Source organism: Leuciscus leuciscus (genome assembly GCF_965113295.1).
Source record: "Leuciscus leuciscus genome assembly, chromosome: 16".
In the NCBI taxonomy this organism is placed as follows: domain Eukaryota; kingdom Metazoa; phylum Chordata; class Actinopteri; order Cypriniformes; family Leuciscidae; genus Leuciscus; species Leuciscus leuciscus.
The window spans coordinates 30,351,107-30,369,611 of record NC_138740.1 but is presented as its reverse complement, the minus strand read 5'-3'; the positions used below and the strand labels follow the sequence as shown (position 1 = coordinate 30,369,611).

The 18,505-nt window shown below is 35.9% G+C and overlaps 1 long non-coding RNA gene across 1 annotated transcript; it reads left to right on the top strand.

The window, feature by feature from the left end:
* The first annotated feature begins 64 nt into the window (after positions 1-64).
* LOC309477370 lies at positions 65-16,513 on the top strand. Its single transcript, XR_014198615.1, has 6 exons — positions 65-227; positions 4,099-4,174; positions 5,980-6,094; positions 11,612-11,672; positions 11,814-11,963; positions 13,732-16,513. It is a non-coding gene; the product is annotated as an uncharacterized lncRNA (long non-coding RNA).
* The last annotated feature ends 1,992 nt before the right edge of the window (positions 16,514-18,505 follow it).

The window sequence follows — 18,505 nt, the reverse complement described above, 5'->3', positions numbered from 1 at the left end:
TTTTATCTGAAATGTTTGCTAATAATATGTTTGCTTTGGCAGTGCAGTCATTAGGGTGGAACAAAAGAGACGTGGCTTACATCACACAGACATATGCGTTTCTACAGAGGTCATGTCCTTGAGTTGCAGTTTCATTTAAAACTCACCGATTCAACGACTGCAGTTTGCATGGATTGTTCGGACAGCAGGGGAGAAGGACTCTTGGGTGTCCATATAGTGTTTAAAAGGTAAGTTTTGTCATTTATTAGCCATTAGCAGCACCACAATGGCAAAACAATAATAACTGTTGTCAAACTTTCTCTTCAACTCTGTACCAAATTCATGCCATTGGTTGAGCCAGTTTTATTTCTGAACCAGTCGGGATGTTCAAACAAAGATTGCGGCTCAATTTGGTGCAGAAATTATGAACTTCACTGATGTTTTGTGCTGGTAAATGAAAGGTTGTAGGTTCAAACCCCATTACAGGCAGTGAACAATTATAAATGTGCCCTAAACCCTGACGCTTAAAATAATTAATTGGTTTGAGTAGAGCAAACTTAAATTAAACAAAATAGTTGAGTATTACTTTTATACTTTAATGAGTATTTACAACTTTCTTTTTCTTTTGAGATTACGAAACTGACACATTTGAAGTAATCTGAATTGTGTAATTGTTTTGAGTTTAATCAACTTGTTTCTTTTAATTTAGACAAACTTAAATTTAACAGAAACTGGGCAGGAATTTCTATTTCCCAACATGCTTTGCTGTTATTCGAAAGGGCGAGTACATGCTAAAATAAAGTGTTATATAATGTTTTTTTGTGTGTGTGTGTAAGGTTAGTGTTAAGTGGGAGATTTGTTAAATTTTTTGCTATGCTAATTTAGAAGAGTTTGTGTAAAAAAAAAAAACATGTTTTTTTTTTTTGGGGGGGGGGGTTACCCTTTAAATGCAAATGAGCTGCTGCTCCCAGCATAGGGGGCGAAGCTACAATGTTCTTTTATGTTCAAACCGGAGTCAGACAAAGATGGGGAGACTCAAGAAGAAGTGACAACATGTAGACAATATGTTAGTTGATGAATTTATGTAGCTTATGTGTAGTATCTTCTAATCATTGATTAGCATATTCTGTAATGATAATCTATAAATCGCGTTCCCGGGGGCGGGTTTATGTACATTTTAGGGTTTGTGATGTCACTAACCCGCGAGGAAGCTTGTGTAGTCCCTACCAGCCGTTTGTTGTAGTCCTTAAAAAGCTATTTCTTTTTAAAAAATATCTCCCTTTGCTTTGAACTTTGAGCTTCGTAACTTTGCAGATGTTGTTTATGCTCAAACAGCAACATTACACACTAACTAAAGTTAGAAAAGTGAAATCATAATCAACCACCCCTTTAAATTGAGATTACATGATCATTTTAAATTAATATTGTGTGAGTTATCTTACTCAAATACTTCAAGTTAAGAGCAGTTGACATGTATAGTACAAAATAAAAATCTGCTAGTTCTGCTTGCTTAAAATTTGAATTTCTTAACTTGAGGTAACTGATTACCCAAATTTGAGTTTTGCCAACTTATTCTGATTTACAAGCAAGACCCTTAAAGTCAACAAAATTACATTTGCAACCAATTTACCTTCTGTAATTTGACTTATTTCTCAGTGAAACTGGATATTTATTCAGTTTATACAATTATATGTCAATGCTTGAATATGTAAATATCACAAATTGAAATTTCAATGCTTTTGCGTTCTCTCACAAATGTTTTGCGAGAGAACGCAGAAGCATTGAAATATATTTTTCCTCCCATCTCATCATTTTTTCCATCACGATGTCCCTTAGGGGCTCCGTAATCAATAAAAAAACTATAAAAAAATCAAACCTTGAAACAATTTTCACTTAGTATTTTACAAATAGTTACAAATAAAATACATCGAATTAAACATTAAACTTGAAAAGCATGAAAAGTACAAAGACTGATAGCCTATAGTATCTCTTGTAAAACGAACTCCAGTAATCTAATCTTGCTTTATTTATTGTTTATTTACTTGTTTGATTGTTTTTTTATCTTCTAAAAATCTTTTTTTACAGTGTCATTGCAAAGCATTACCTTTTTTGAATAGCATCCCCAAGTTTAGATACAGAAGAAAATTAAAACAGCCCAATGTACAGAGAAGATGGTAAAACATCTTGAGGCTTGGTTCCAGCTCTGTACTGTAGGTCGTCTCTGCTAACTATCTGAGGATAGACTCCTTTTGCTTGGATGCTTTATCGAAAGGCTTTCTGAGCCTGATAATAAGGCTAGCAAGACTAACAACAACAACAAAGCAAAAAAAACAAAGACATTTCGAGATCTTCCCTTAGGCACGAGGGTGAGAAGAGTTACCAAAGAGATCTTCTGGCCTTTCCAGATTTTGAGGCCTGGAGGAAACGCACTGAACCATACACTGAGGATTTTGCTGGCATGTTAGATGTTGCTGTTTTGATGTCGGTACCATGCATAAGTAGACACTACTTGGCCAATCCGTAACGTTAAGAACATAATTTAAATATAATGTATGCTTGGTGTCCTAGCCAGTTTGAGAGAAATTATAATGAACAATAAAAAAAGGAATTAGGTGAGAAGCCAAATAAGCAACTTGGCATTTGGTAGATGTTCTTCATCCAACTCGATCTATGCTAAGTGCCGGGAGAGTCCCACTGGAAATACCTGAAATGAAGTGATTTACTCAGGAGAACAAAAATGCAGTTTATCAGTTTCACCTCTATAAATGCTGAAGTTTTGTTCTGCCATGGTTTTTCATTATTAGGTTACAACCACAGCTTATAATGAGCCTAAAGCCCTATTTGGACGGGATTAGTTTAACATGGAGAGGTGGGATAAAGTAATTATTACCAGAGCTTCTCAGTGATTTTAGTCCCGTCCGAATGTGCCATTACGGACAATGTCAGTAAAGGTTATACGGCGACTTTTTCCTTTTGGAAAAATTACCTCACATAATACTAATATTCTGTAATTTCCTGTTTAAAAGTACTTTTTCGCGGTTTTTCCAAGTATGGAGGCGCTTGAAACAGCATTCAGTTGCGTTCTAGGTGGTGGGACGTCAAGTATGTGGCAAAACTCAAGTGTTTTCCACATACCATTCAGATAAAAAAGAAGGTTGAAAGCACTTGTCAGAGGCATGAAACTTCTTCTAGCTTTAGGTAAGTCCCTTTTACCATCAGAATCCAATCAGAGTTGAATTAATTTAATGAATAAATCGTTCGACCGGACCTCACTGTTATATGTAGCTTATATGTGTTTGCGCACGTGATATCAGGAAGGAAGGTAATACGTACATGACTGCAGGGAGGTGACAGCGGTGCATAAATCTAGTTACCCCTCCCACTTCTGCTGGTTTTACAGAGATTTATTGTCCCGTGCGAATTGGCCATTAATATTACAGACGTCCTGTGGTAAAATTACATTACTCCTTCAACCCTTGTAAAACTAATCCCGTCCGAATAGGGCTTAAAGTCTATATACACTACCGTTTAAAAGTTTTTAATTTGTAAGAAATTAGTACTTTTATTCAGCAAACATGCTTTTTTTTTTTGTGCTTTTTTTTTAAAGATGGACAGGTAATACGTTTACATTTTTACTAAATAAATAAATTCAAATAAATACGGCTATTTAGAATTTTCTATTTATCAGAGAATACTGAAAAAAAATCTTTTCAAAATTGATAATAATAAGAAAGTTGTCAGATTGCAAAATGGTAATGTATTTGACATTTTCAGTCATGCACTGAGCTGAAAGGGAATGCTACATTTTATAGTAAGCTTTCTTCAGGTATTATAGACCTCCTTGAACTGGAACCGAAATGGAATTGACTGACATATTCGCCAAAGTCTTATTTTTGTAAATGATTGTGCAATTATTGTGGCTTTGGGAACAGTTGCATGTCCTGATTTTGTCACAATTTGTTCCTGTCTGAACATTTAATCCTAACCATATGCCTAACCCGAAACCTAATCCTACTCATAAGTTATCCCTAAAATCAGAGTGAAATGATATGTGAATAACACTGATGAACTCTGAACTTGTCCCTCAAATCTGATTGTTTGATTGGAATGTTGTTCCAGAATCAACAAAGATGATGCACTTGGTGAAGTCAGCTTCTGCGGGATGGCACACTGAAGAATTTGGCTCATTTTAGAGGTAAACAGATGCTGCATCTTTGAAGTTAAAATGAATTTACACCATCCTGACCAGGTGTGATAGAGCAAAAAAATCTCTTCCATGTTAATTTACATTTTTAGCATAACTGATACTGCAACAAGCAATATTATTATTGGTCCAAAATGCAAAATAAACTTCAAATATATGTAGATTCACTTTGTTCCGTATAGCATTTCCACTTGCAATGTGGACAGACAAAAGTTGTTGGAAACTGGTTAGGACACAGAGGTGAATTTGTATGCCTTCTATTTGTTTCTGTTTGCTTTATCAGATCTGCATGCTGTATCATTTCTGAAATATCATCATGGGTCAGGCGTATTATTATATCTGGATAAAGCAGCTTTGCTAGTGTGTTTACTAAGGTGATCGTGAGGGCAGACGCTGGCATGGGCTGGGCTGCTTGGATTACCATGTGCCCGGTTTCATTGTTACCAAGCTGGGATGTGTTTACACGCTACTGAAACACAAGCCACCTCACCTGCCTCTCACATACAACCACAGGGCTAGACTTACCGGGGTCCTGTCTCTGCAAACAAGTGTGTTCTGCTTCCTGTGTTTAAGTGTGTTTAAGATTTTCTCGAGATCGTCCATTTTTTCGCATGCATTTTTTGAGCAGGCAAACAAGCGTGAAGATGAACATGCTGGGGAAAAAACAACAGCGTCAATCAGCAAGGCTGAATCTACCACCAGTGTGGACATGAACTATAAGAGGCAATCACACTAATTAATTAATATGCTCTCCAAACAAATCAAACATACAAAGCGTTGCCATGGAGATGAGAATAAAACCTCAGACACAACGATGACTTCCTTTTGAGAGACAGAAATTGGGGCATCGGGAGCCAGGCAGACTTGCTGGCAAAGTTGGTTTTGTTGAATGTGCAGTTTTCTAAACTACGCACAAATGGCATAAAGCCTCTTTATGATTGATGATGTAGTTATCTACATCTAGGCTCTGGTGGATGCATCACCAGGCTCGCTGAATTATGGCCTTGCAGCTTATGACGACAACATCGTGTAAGACGGTGTATATGGGCCAGAGAAAACAAATGAGCCGACTACACGAAGACTTAATACAACACTCTATGTGCTATAAGACAGCATGGAAAGAATCTGTAGCTCTCTCAAGCGTTCTGCCCTCCTTTTTCTTTCTCATTACCTCCATATTATTTGGTTTGGTTGTAGTCTGAGACATGTCGGATTTGTTGACAAAACTGTTAAGGCTAAACAACTAAGGTTAAATTAGTTATGAACATTCCTTTAGCTCAGTCAAGCTCTTTTAATTAATGAAGGGAAGGACAATCCACCACCAAATGGTAAGAGAAACAGAAAAGAAAGGAATATGGTTTGTGATGCATCTATTGGATAATACCTGAAGTTAATGATAGAGAGCCATATCATTCAAAACAATCTTTAAATTAGATGTCATGGAATTTATTTCAAAGTAATGTAATCCCTCATCTTCCTAAGGTTTTGGCAAATGGACTTGCTTAGAAATGTCTAAGAAATTAAGAACAACACTGACTCTTCTTCCTGTAAAAAGCTGTCTCCAAGTTGGGAAAGGCTATTCTGTGCTAAGTTATTTTATCTACAGTAATTTTGCAATTCTTGCTTATTTCCTGACCAGTGATTTGTGATTAAAACTGGGCTTTTTTGTCTCTTTTTTATGACCATGACTTTTCAGACATTGTACAAGGTATTTGACTTACTTTGGCTTTTTCCAATTATAAAGACATCGGGATGTTGGAAATGTGAAAGATGGCTCATTTTCTTCTGTTGCTCAGGGTTTCAGATTGTGCGTTCCTTTGGCCTTGGATACAAGATAAACGTCAGCCCAGCAATAAATTCCAGCTTTGTGAATCCAGTCTTCGGTAAGAAAGAGTCAGATTCAATTCTGAGGTAAGCTATTATCAATCATTACTTTCAAACTCCAACCCTAAACTTTACAAATAATACCTTTAATGACAATCCACAAATCTGAACTGTCTCTAAATGAACAGTATGTTTCCATCAGATTTGTAGTTGAGAGTTTCTAGAGGACCATATTTTATGGCCGTAGGCTTCTGAGACCTTGACATTTGAAGGAACTGTAGAACTGTTTGTTTCTCTCTCATTGACCTCTTTTGTGTCTAGCTTTTCGTCCCCTGATGACTGAGCAACAGGGAGTCAATGTCCACAATCCCGCTAGTGATTATGTGTCATTCTCAGACAATATCACAGACTACAGAGCAATGTCATCCTCTCAGATTCCTTACAGAGACCAGAGCAAACACACACACACACACACACACATTTTTGTTTTCTATCAAGGCTTCCATTAAGTTGTTTTGGGCTACGTTTACACATGGCCGGTTATTTTCATAAACGGACATTTCACCCTCTCCATTTTCAGAAAAGTGTTCGTTTACACAAACCCGTGTATATGCCGTCAAGAGCATGCCAAACCTGTAGGTGGCAGTGTAACGAGAAGCTCAAGCCCATGTTAGCCAATCAGAATCCCGAAAATATAGGTCGCACCTTTGACGCAGTGCAAGTTCTGTCGCATACTGTGACGTCGACTGCCTAAAACTCAGTTTTTCTCAGTTTACATGCAAACAGAGTTTTCCAAAATCTCAGTTTTTAGAGTTTTTAGAAAGAATCGTTTTCAGAGGCGAATTCTCCGTTTGCGTGTAAACGAGGGGCACAACCGAAGGGAAATGTCTCCATTTTTCAAAATAACCATGTACGTGTAAACGGGGCCTTGGTAACACTTTAGAATAATGGTCCATCATTAGTAATGCAGGACAAATGAGTAGTTCTACATTAACACTTCGGCTACTAACTAATATTGAAACTAATCAGAAAGAAATATCAAATTTAGGACTAAGATAGTTCCTTATTAGGTAATCAATAATTACTGATGAGATTAGCCTCAACTGACAAATGATAAAGAATTACCAATTAATTACTAATCACAACATTATCGTGTTTCTGAGAAACGTGTAATTGTGTAATCCATCATATTCACTAATTACTCAAGTGTTGCCTAGTTACTCTGCAGGGACTACTAGTGATCTGTTCTGGACCATTATTTTAAAGTGAAAAACATTTTTCACTTTAAAATAATGGTATTTACTGGAAGACATTTTCTGATATTTCTCTCTTTAATTGTCTCTCTGCATTGCAGTCAGTCAGAGAAGGGTTTTGTGTGACTGTTTTCCTCAGCGCTCTCTGAAATGCCTCTTATAATTTAACGTTCATGCTCAGTCAGCAGGATCATCCTTTAACGTTCATCCTGGTACATTCCCAGCTCTCTCTATCTTTATGTGGGGGTATATAAAAATGCTCACTCCGCATTTTTCCCCCCATTTCCGATCAATAAAATCTGGTAATGAAAAGATGGGGTCAATAATGGGGTCAAAAAAATCTCTTATGCTCACCAAGTCTGCATTTTTAGTAAAAACAGTAATATTGTGAACTATTATTACAATTTAAAATAATGTATTTTAATATATTTCAAAGTATAATTTATTCAGCATGAAATTTTCAGCAGCCATTACTCCAGTCTTCAGTGTCACATGGTATGAGGATGGAATTGTTGCATTATTCCTAATAAATAGATTGAGATTTACAAATAAATGTATAGAGCTTCACAAAAATGTAATAACATTCATTCACACATAAATAAAATCAGATTTGCAAATAAACTGCTCAAGAAACATTTCTGATTATTATCAATGTTGCTTATTTTTTTTGTGGCAACCATGATCATTTTTTGCTGGATTATATGATGAATTGAAACAAAAGAGACACATGTATTTGAAATTGATGTTTTTTTAAAAACGTAATAAATGTTGGTCACTCTTGATTAATTTAATGCGTCATTGATAAAAAAGTATTCAGTAAAAGCATAGGTTTCTGTGGATTGTTTTACATACAGAATGTGTTTATTTGCACATGTTTGTATTTAAAAGCGGTTCTGACCTTCTGCTGTCTCTAAATGACCCCAACATTAATATATTTTTTTTGGTCTCATAATCTCTGCGTCCCGTCCACAAATCGTTAGAGCAGATGGGAATGACCAGATGTTTGTGATTTACCAAGAATGCAAAATGATTCCGGATAAAAAAAGAGTGGGTACTATAAAACAGACATGAATGCCCTTCATGTTCGGTTGTCATTTAATCACAGATGATTATATGGAGAAATCAAACCGCAGTTCAGCAGATGTTGCATAAAGCTGGACTGGACAGAGGGCCAGAGTGATGCGGATTCCTCTGGCAAGACTACTGGAGTGGGCGATTTTACCCACGATTAGTCAATACCTGGAAGAAACAGGTTGAAAGATATTTTCTATTTATTTGAATGTAATTGCTGGAGTCTAAGAAGTTTCCCAACTGTGAAACATGCTTTGATTAGTGATTTTTCTTTTATAACGCACTACGTTTAGTTCCAACTCTCTCTGAGTTTCGCCTGCATAACACACGGGAACCATACTTTCCAATTCATGGATCACCCCTCCCATTATTTGATTGACAGCCACCATAGGAGGTAGTTTTTGATTCTTAGGATATTGTTAGTGTGTTAATGTAAAAAAATAGTGCAATAATCACGATCAATCGCATCTAACGTAAAAGTTTGTAAATATATGTGTGTGTGTAACATTGAATTTTTAAAAATATTTTTATATTGTAACAATTTCACATTTAATCTCCAAATTAATGTAGAAACAACATAAAGACAGTAGCCTATATTTAAAATATTTGTTTAATGGCATCTTTTCAGTGAAGAATGGCCATTAATTATAGCCATTCAGCATTACAGATAGCCTAATTGAAAGCATTTTAACATTTATTATGCTTTAAAATATATTACAACTTTTAATTTAAGAGAACTTAAAACAGTCTTCACATATACCCATTATAATAAATTTCACATTTACCTGTGCGCTTCAATATATCAGGGTTCAATTTTTTCTATTGGCCCAGTCAGACCGGTTCATATTTTTACTTGGCCTGTCAAAATGCACAACAATGTATTGTTGTCGTTGTTTTTGACCCATGTAACCTTGTAAACAGTGCTTTAAGATTTTTAGCTAGGTCTAACAGAGGTCTAATAAAGTTATCAAACACATCACAGTCTTCACTGCATAAATTATAAAATGGGTGGTGGTGGCGCAATGGATAAGACACATGCCTTTGGTGTGAGAGACCCGGGTTCGAATCCACTGTGAGACACCAATGTGTCCCTGAGCAAGACACTTAACCCCTAGTTGCTCCAGAGGCGTGCGACCTCTGACATATATAGCAATTGTAAGTCGCTTCGGATATAAGCGTCAGCTAAATGAATAAATGTAAATGTAAATGTAAATAAAATAAATATAGATGATATTCAGTCAAGAGCAGTGAGTGATTTCTTGTTTATTAGGCTGCTGTCTCTTTAAGACCTGCCGCGTGGATCTGACAAGCTTTTCATTTTCACGTTACGTTCAAAACTTCATTTAACTCATATAAGACTGTGCTTGCGAGGATACTCGACAAAATGGGCATTTTGTCTTAATTTTGTGTTTTTGAATGTTTGAATGCATTAAAAGCATTTGCATGAATAAGAGCGTTATCAGGAACGCTAAAGGTGGCCAAAAAAAATGGATGCTGCATTAATTGCGTTAAATATTTTAAACGCGATAAACTGAAAAAAAAATTATCTCATGCTTTAACGCATTCATTGTGACAGCCCTAAAATATGTCGGCCTATAATCGATTTGACAACACTAGAAAACATAGACACAAATACACACTGGTCTTCCAGGCTGGGATGTCACATCGATGTGAAAGAGACACATGATTGACAGTCACAGCCACAACATCCGGCTCTGAAACTCTAGAAGACATCATGATGTTTAAACAAATGACCTTCAGATAGAAATAAATAAATAAATAAATCCACAAGATATAGAAACACATAAGAGTCTGACAACACACTCAAATACTCAGTCTCTGGTTCCCACACTTGCCCTTGTCGGTCAAAACTTCTTGACCTGGTCCGATTAAAGTCTAGAATGACTGTCTAACTGATTTGGGCAGAGATCAGGTGACCTGTCTCTCACTCACACACACATTCTTGTAGCAGACACCTGCAAGACTATGTGTGTCTTGAACTCCAGGGGCCAATGAAAAATTCAGAATGGCCTGAGCACTCACTTATTCCAGTGCAATGGGCCCTGTGAGAGGACTCATCAGAGAAAACACACCAGGACATGCTATTCCTCCGCACAAAACCAACACCTCGGACTTTTTCCAAGCGGTTGCGTCCAAGCACTATTAATAAAGCACATCTCAAATTGTGATCTTTAATGCTAGAACTGCATCTAATAACAATTTTTTATAATTGCTGATTTTGTGATAAATAATTTAATAATCTAAAGTTTTTTCAAGGCTAATCTTTTGGCATTTTATTGAAATTGTTCTACATTTGATTGTTTGTTTGTTGTTATTACAAACCAAAGATACAAATAATGTAAGTACTTTCCCAATTTATTCTCTTTAAATGCTATTAAATATTTTTTAAATAACTATTATTAAATACCTATTTTGATAAATGCTGATTTGTGATAAATTATGAAATTGATTCATCTAAATGTTTTTTAAAAGGATAATCTTTTTTCCAGTCCTGTATTGAAAAGCATGTTTCATTCATTCATTCATTCATTCATTCATTCATTCATTCATTCATTACTTTATTGTTATTATTTGTTATTACAGAAAAACATACAAATAAAATATGTACTTACCCAAATTATTCCTTTATAAATGCTAATAATATTTTTAAATAACTATTATTAAATAAATACAATATAAATAACTATTTTATAAATGCTGATTTTGTGATAAATTATTTTTTTTAACTGATTAATCTAAAGATTTTTAAAAGGTCTAATCTTTTTTCCATTTTTGTTATGAAAATAATGGAATGTTGTTCAAATGTGTTGATTTCTTATTTTATTATTTGTGTGTATATTTATTTATTCATTCAATTATCACTTTATTGTTATTATTACAGAAAATAAATACAACTAATACAAGTACTTAACCCCTCTACAAAAATGATATTATATTATGTTATGTTATATAACAACTATATTATAGACCCAACAAATTATATTATATTATATTATATTATATTATATTATAGACCCAACAAATCAAATGAAATGTATCAATTTGGGTTTTTTTCAATGTTAACAATTTTATTGTTTTACTGCAGCATTCTAAGTAACACATTTCCATCATTTTGTTATGGAATCAAGAAATTAATGCAATTCAGTGAACAAGATGTTTTCACAGCACTGAGGTCGGCTGTTGAGCATCTGAAGAGCAGTTTTGCGTAAACCTGATGGGGAAAAAATGCATTGTTACAATGGCGTTTGATTCTTTGCAGATGTCGGATGCAACTGCAGAGGTCAGCTGGAGCACCGAACACAGTAAAATGTTTAATTCAGGTCATAATATTTCAGCACAAAATATTTCACAATATATCCACAACCAAGATAAACACACAACACATAGTCGCACATCTTGCAAACATATGTCACGCTGAAGTGCCAATGGTGTGTGGCTAATGTGGTGACCTCTGTGTGCAGAAATACATGGCTAACTCAGAAGATCTCCAGAGGTTGGGAAGGACTGAATCCTGAGGCCATCGATGTGCCGAGTTCCTGTAGCAACAAGGAACAGCTTTGTCTGAAGGGGATTATGGAATATCTCAAGTGTATACATTCTTTGTCTGTCAGGTGAGCTGTCACATGCCCATTCTTATGTGAGGAGAATAGCAGAAGCGTAGCTGCAAGTCTTTAGGAAGCCATTGTACTGAGAACCTTGTAGACATGGGTGCAGAGCATCCGGTTTTTCTGTCGCTCTACTCTGTACAGGATGTGACTACAAAGGTGTTTCATTTTCTCTCCGAGAGCTGTTAAATTTCCAGAGGACTAAAACACAGGAGGGCTGGCTTTCAATTTTGTGTTGCGTAAGATAGAAATGTTCAGTCAGAGAGACAGGCGGCTGTCACGGGGAAGCAGCAACACTTAACCCCTTAAAACAGGAGACAGAGCTTTGGACTATAATCTACATGTACAGCTATAATGAAAATAGAAATATAGGAACACAACAGGAGAAAACTTGCAACCTGCAATTACGACTTTATATAGTATTAATAAAAAATTATACAAATCCATGGAATTACCACAACCAAATAATTTGATGTTAAGGGTGGTTGCCTGCTTGGGCATTACTATGTGGTTGTTAAGGTATTGTGAATGTGAGTGCTTTAGGGTGGTTGCTAAGGCATTGCTATGCAGTTGCTAAGGTATTATAAGTGGTTTAGGGTGTTCAGGGTGGGTGCTGTAGGCATTGCTGTGTGGTTATTGAAGTATTATGAGCGATTTAGTGTGGTTGTACTGCATTGGTATCCAGTTGCTAAGGTATTATGAGTGGTTTTGTGTGTTGAGAGTGGTTGTTAGAGCATTGCTATGTGGTTGTTAAGGTATTCTGAGTGGTTTATGGTGGTTGTTAGGGTGTTGCTATGCTTTCGCTATGTAACTGTGAGTGGTTTTATGTGTTCAGTGTGGTTGCAAGGGCATTACTCTGTGTATTCTGAATGTGAGTGCTTTAGGGTGGTTGCTAAGGCATAGCTATGCAGTTGCTAAGGTATTATGCATGGTTTGGGTGTTCAGGGTGGTTGCTAAGGCATTGCTATGCGGTTGTTAAATTATTCTGGATGCTTTATTGTGGTTGCTATGGCATTGCTATGCTTTTGCTAATGGACTATGAGTGGTTTAGGGTGTGGAGGGTGGTCGCACTGCCATATGGTTGTGAAGGTATTCTGCATTAGGGTGGTTGCTATGGTACCCAATCTGAGAATGTAACAGTAACTCAAGCATTGACATAAATGCAGCATACTGCACTGCCACTGGCATTATATAATCATAGAATTTTAAATATCTACTTGCTTTTCCATTGGGAGAGAAAGGCCAGTGAATGGAAATGATTTGCTAAAAATTGGTTTAGTCATTTAGGTGTAATTATAAAGGTAGGCACTTCCTGATATGCAATAAGGTATATTGATTGGGGTCACATAGAGAGGTCACTGCTGTCTATTATTATGTAAATGAATTGTTCAGGTGTGTTCAAAGGCTCTTTATTGATATTTAATGATCTCTAATGTTGTGTTTGAATCAATTGGATTTATATTTGTTGAATGCATGTGATTATTCTAAACAGTTTTAACATGCTAATAACTTTTGTCATGCTTCACGGAAGGCTTAAGTTTGTGGGTTTTTTAGAGTTGCTGTTTTATTTAGTTACAGTAAACAAGTTACAGTATACTCTAAGGCATTTTTTATTCAAATAGGTGTAAATGAAATAATTTGATTATGATTATTTGGACACTTAAAAGTAATACACACATTATACAAAGTATAATTGTAACCTCTTTAGATCTTTATAGCTTCAAATAGCTCATATTACAATTTACATAATCATTTGTCTTATCTGGGCTCTCAGGCTAGACAGTGACAGCAGCTCCCTGCGGACAACAGCCAGAGGACAGCAGGTCTGATGCCATCCGGTGTGCTCAGGTGGAGACACGGTGTCTGGAGTTACATAAGAACTGTACAAGAGGTGTCATCTTACCTGCATACTCTCATCACTCAGTCATGCCTTTTTAACCACATAATGCTGTAGTTATGGTATTTATGAGCAGAGACTAACTGAAGCTAACCAGCCAGACCATGACCACTTGGGTTTTACACTGCAGATAACTCATCTGAAATAATTTTTTGGCTATGTTAGGAATTAAATATTAGCGTACTGCCTACTGCATACTACAGATGCCTAAAGCCTAAATTCGGAAAGGCATGGAAAATGAGTAATGCATTCTACGGAGCCCCTAAAGCGACATGGTTAGAGGCCGTTCAAACAGAACGCGTTTTTCCATTCCACTGCTCTACTTTTCCATTGTTTTTCAATATAAACACGTGCTAGACGGATGTCTAGCCGTTGCGCTCGTGTCTTTTGCAGCATGACGCAGCATTCTAAAAATGTGGTTCTCAAAGAAAAAAGAAGAACCTAAAAGAAGTTCAACTAAAAAAACGCATCTCTAGACCTTGCGCTTTTATTTTTTCGTTCCATTGACCTGTGTCTCACGTTATTGACAGCAAAAACATGTTCTGTGTGAAACAGTGTGTAGTCTTGCTGAGGTGGACTTTAAAGTACATCAGATTTAACTTTTCATGTGAAGAGAGGGAGAGATGACTGACTGCGATGTCGGAGGATTTTGTGCACGACAGATCCTGAGCGTCATTGACAAATATGTTAGGCTGTCTTAAAAAATGTGTGGTCAGTCACACGGAGTACGCGAACGCAAATTCGAAGTGAAAGTGAATAGCAAGCGCACATTAAAAAAACGATTTCAATAATCCGCATATTGATATAGCGGTACAAATACAATATACAATACAATTTACAATATAAATACATACAATATAATTACTTAACTATAGAATTGCGATAGAACAGGAAAGAATTGAAATATATTTTTCAGATTTTTTTCCATCACCATGTCCCTTTAGGGGCTCCGTAGAATGCGCCATTTCCTTTCCGAACATAGTATTGGGCTAACTGTTTACCAATTATGCTTAAAACAGTATATGATATAGCAAAAATAAACAGCACACACACACAAACACATGCAACAAATTAATTAGAAAATTATTTAAAAATATACATGTCAAATAAGTTTGCAAAATTGTTGTCACGTGACCTTGTTACATTCCATGTGGTGTTATTTCAGAAAAAAATATAATAATTTATAAACACATGAAAAAAGATTTAATTCAATTTTGTCTGCAAACTACATACAGTACTTCAAAATTAAAAGTATTGTAAATCTGAACACTTTAGCTACTGCAACTACCTGATGTCATTGTAGCAAGTTTTCCATGGGCATTTAGAATATAAAAACATCTATTAGTGTGGGTCATGACAGTTTTTACGTATGTTGAATATAAAAACACAAGTAGGTGTACCTCCTCTTTTCAGGTGGTCAGACAGACTGTTGGTTTATGTGTGCGTGGGTTTGCGGTGTCCTGAGGGACTGAGTGTTTGTCTGAAGCAATAGCACTATGGGACATTCCTGTATTGTAGCTGACTGGTGCCTGTCTGACAGTGATGGATGCTGATGTTATGACAGCCTCCATTTGCTACGACTGCCGTGTGTAGTGCCGCAGCTCAGAGTATGAACTGTGAGAGAGGAGAAGAGAAGCTGGCATCTATACAGACAGACACCGTAAACAGATTATGGTGGCTGCACTGCAGCTCTCGCTCTCTGCTTATCCCAGAATTCCCTGCAACGTCCTCACTCAGCTGCAATGCTTTCCAAGGCTGTATCTGAAACCGAAGGCTGCCTCGTTGCCCAGAAAGTCTTGCCATGTGCGTTTTTGTATGAAGGGTTTCAGACTGTCTTTGCACCATATCGTCACATCTAATCATTTAAAATTCATGTAAGCTTTATATCCAGATGAACCATGTTTATTTCTCAGTATATATTATCTCTCAAAAGATTGGGGTCGGTAAGATTTTTAAATATTTTTAAAAGAAGACTCTTATGCTGCATTTATTTGATTAAAAATATAGTAAAACAGTAATATTATGAAATCGTATTACAATTTAAAAGAACTATTTTTATTTAAATACATTTTAAAATAGCAAAGCTGATTTTTTTTGCATTACTCCAGTCTTAAGTGATCCTACAGATGCCTTCACATGATCCTTCAGAAATCATTCAACGCTGATTTGTTGCTCAATAAACATATCGATGTTAAAAACAGGTGTGTCATATTTTTCTGGAAAACGTAATACATTTTTTCAGCATTCTTTGATGAATAGAAAGATGAAACAAACAACATTTATTTGACATAAAAATCTTTTGTAACATTACAAATGTCTTTTCTGTCATTTTTAATCAATTTAATGTGTCCTAGCTGAATAAAAGTATTAACTACGTCTTATAGCGCTTCATTGGAAAAAGTTGGAGGCACCAAGTAGCCTATAGGGAGATGGCAATCAATATGTCGTTGGAAAAAAATTACATATATTATCAAAGGCGGATATAGGGATTTTGAAGATGCTTGGAAACCCTTTATGTGTTTCTTGGAAAAAAACAACAATGGGGATATATCTGATGGTATATTAGAAGATATGTAAGGAAAGTATTGTTGGATGCGTCTTGTACTAGGAGGCCTTAATGTATTTATTTTTATTTTTTGGGGGGTCTGTATATTTGTTGGTGTATATATTGATTTGTTTCCCTTTCTTTTCATTTGATTATCTGTATATTATGTCATCTTTGTTATGTAATCTAAAAAGCAAAAAAACAATAAAAAAATAAAAATATTTAAAAAAGTATTAACTACATTCAAAAACTAATTTTACTGACCCAAAACTTTTGAACGGTATAATAAAGTAAATTATATCCATCTATCCATTCTCCAAAATGCTGGAGCATATTTTAACATGATAAAGTAAATGATTATATAAATGTGTATATACATAAATTAGTACTTCTCGTTCTTTCAAATGCTGAAAATGCAGGGTTACAGAGCCCAAAAGTCATTTAAAATGACAAAGTTTGGGGCTGGAATAGGAATATGTTAGCCTGTGGAGAGGAGACAAAAAGGTAAGAGTTGAGGAAAATAAAATGGTTGATAAGGGAAAAGATGCAATCAAGGAGAGGGAAAATGGAACAGAAGGATGCATTGAGAAAGAGACATTAGTTTGGCCATGTGTGTGTCCAGGAGTCAGCATGGTGCCGCTCCGTGATTGGTGTGCCAGACGTTGTGTAATCACCTTATGCCCACCACAGAGAATCTTCCCTGTCCACAGGCCCAATTCTCAGGCAAGGTATAATATGTAACCGAATGGACCGAGAAAAATATAAGGGGGAAAACAAAAGCCATTTGAACTTATTATGGTGACACTTATGGGTAAAGTGGTGCACAGGATCCTCTAATAGGACATATGCTGCAACATCTGCAGGCCTGACTCAAAGATACACATGCACACTGCAGATACAATTAAACAATAGCACTGGTATTGGATTATTTGCTTTATACCATTAAATTAAAATATGATTTTGCTCTTTAGAAGATTGCATGCATTTCTAAGGAGCTGTGGGCTTGTAGTTAGTGCACATGCTCTGACGTATTGAGCAGTGGGGCTCATTAAGGCGAAGTGCATTTGATTCCAACTTGTAGCATTTCCAGATCTGGTTCTCCCTTCTCGTTCCCCATCTTTTCCAGTCTTCTATCCGCTAGACCAAAATTCTCACTGGAGCAAGTTTGCTCATTTGGCAGCCATCTTGGCGAAAACCCCTGGCTGCTATTTTCGAGTCACGTAAGCACATCTGCTACTATCTTCTTGAATAGGGACTGTGACTGTTTGTCACGCTGTCCAAAATGTACAGTGGGTTCCAAATTATTATCATCTTTTTTTTTTTTTTTTGCCATTTGGACACAGACATTTGGACTCCCCTGTAGGCTATGTCACCACTGTAATAAATACAGCAATTAAATACTGTATTTAAATAAATACTGCTGACAACAACTAAATCATGTCTTCTTATAGCCTAGCTCAAAATCAATCTTTGTTTTTACAAAATATAAAAATTAAAATGTTATTTTTCAAAGTTGGTCCAGCTAATGCGATCTTTTCATTGAAAAGCCGAACTTCCATTCAACCTCACGTTACCATTTCATTCTTTTTCGAGTTTTATAAAATAGCATAGGCTAACAGTTGCCATTTTTATTTGCTTTATAGCTTTCTTTTAATTGACATGCTTAATTTCCTTTGCCCCTACTTAGCATTGCAATTTCCTTCTTTTTTTCCTTCAGTCATCTTTTTATAGGCCTACTGCTTCTTACTAAACGAGTGCAATAATAAAATTAAAAATTAAAAAAGATTGCATGTTTTGTTTAGAGACAACAGAAACCCCAAAGGTGGGACTTTCAAGGCTATATAAAGATATTCATATTCACATTCATGCTATACACAGACACATTGCACAACAACAAAACAAAAATGCCCTGTGTAGAACGTTATAACGTTAGGCTATAAAGAAGAGAGGCAGGAAAATACACCGCCTCTCTTCTTTAAGACTGGCTGTGAGGGATGTTTGCACCTGGAGACCATATGACCATGCTCTCTCTAATTTATCTATCTTCCTTTTTTCCTCCTCTCTGCTGAGCCATCAAAAACTGTAGAAACTTAAATGGCACAGCAG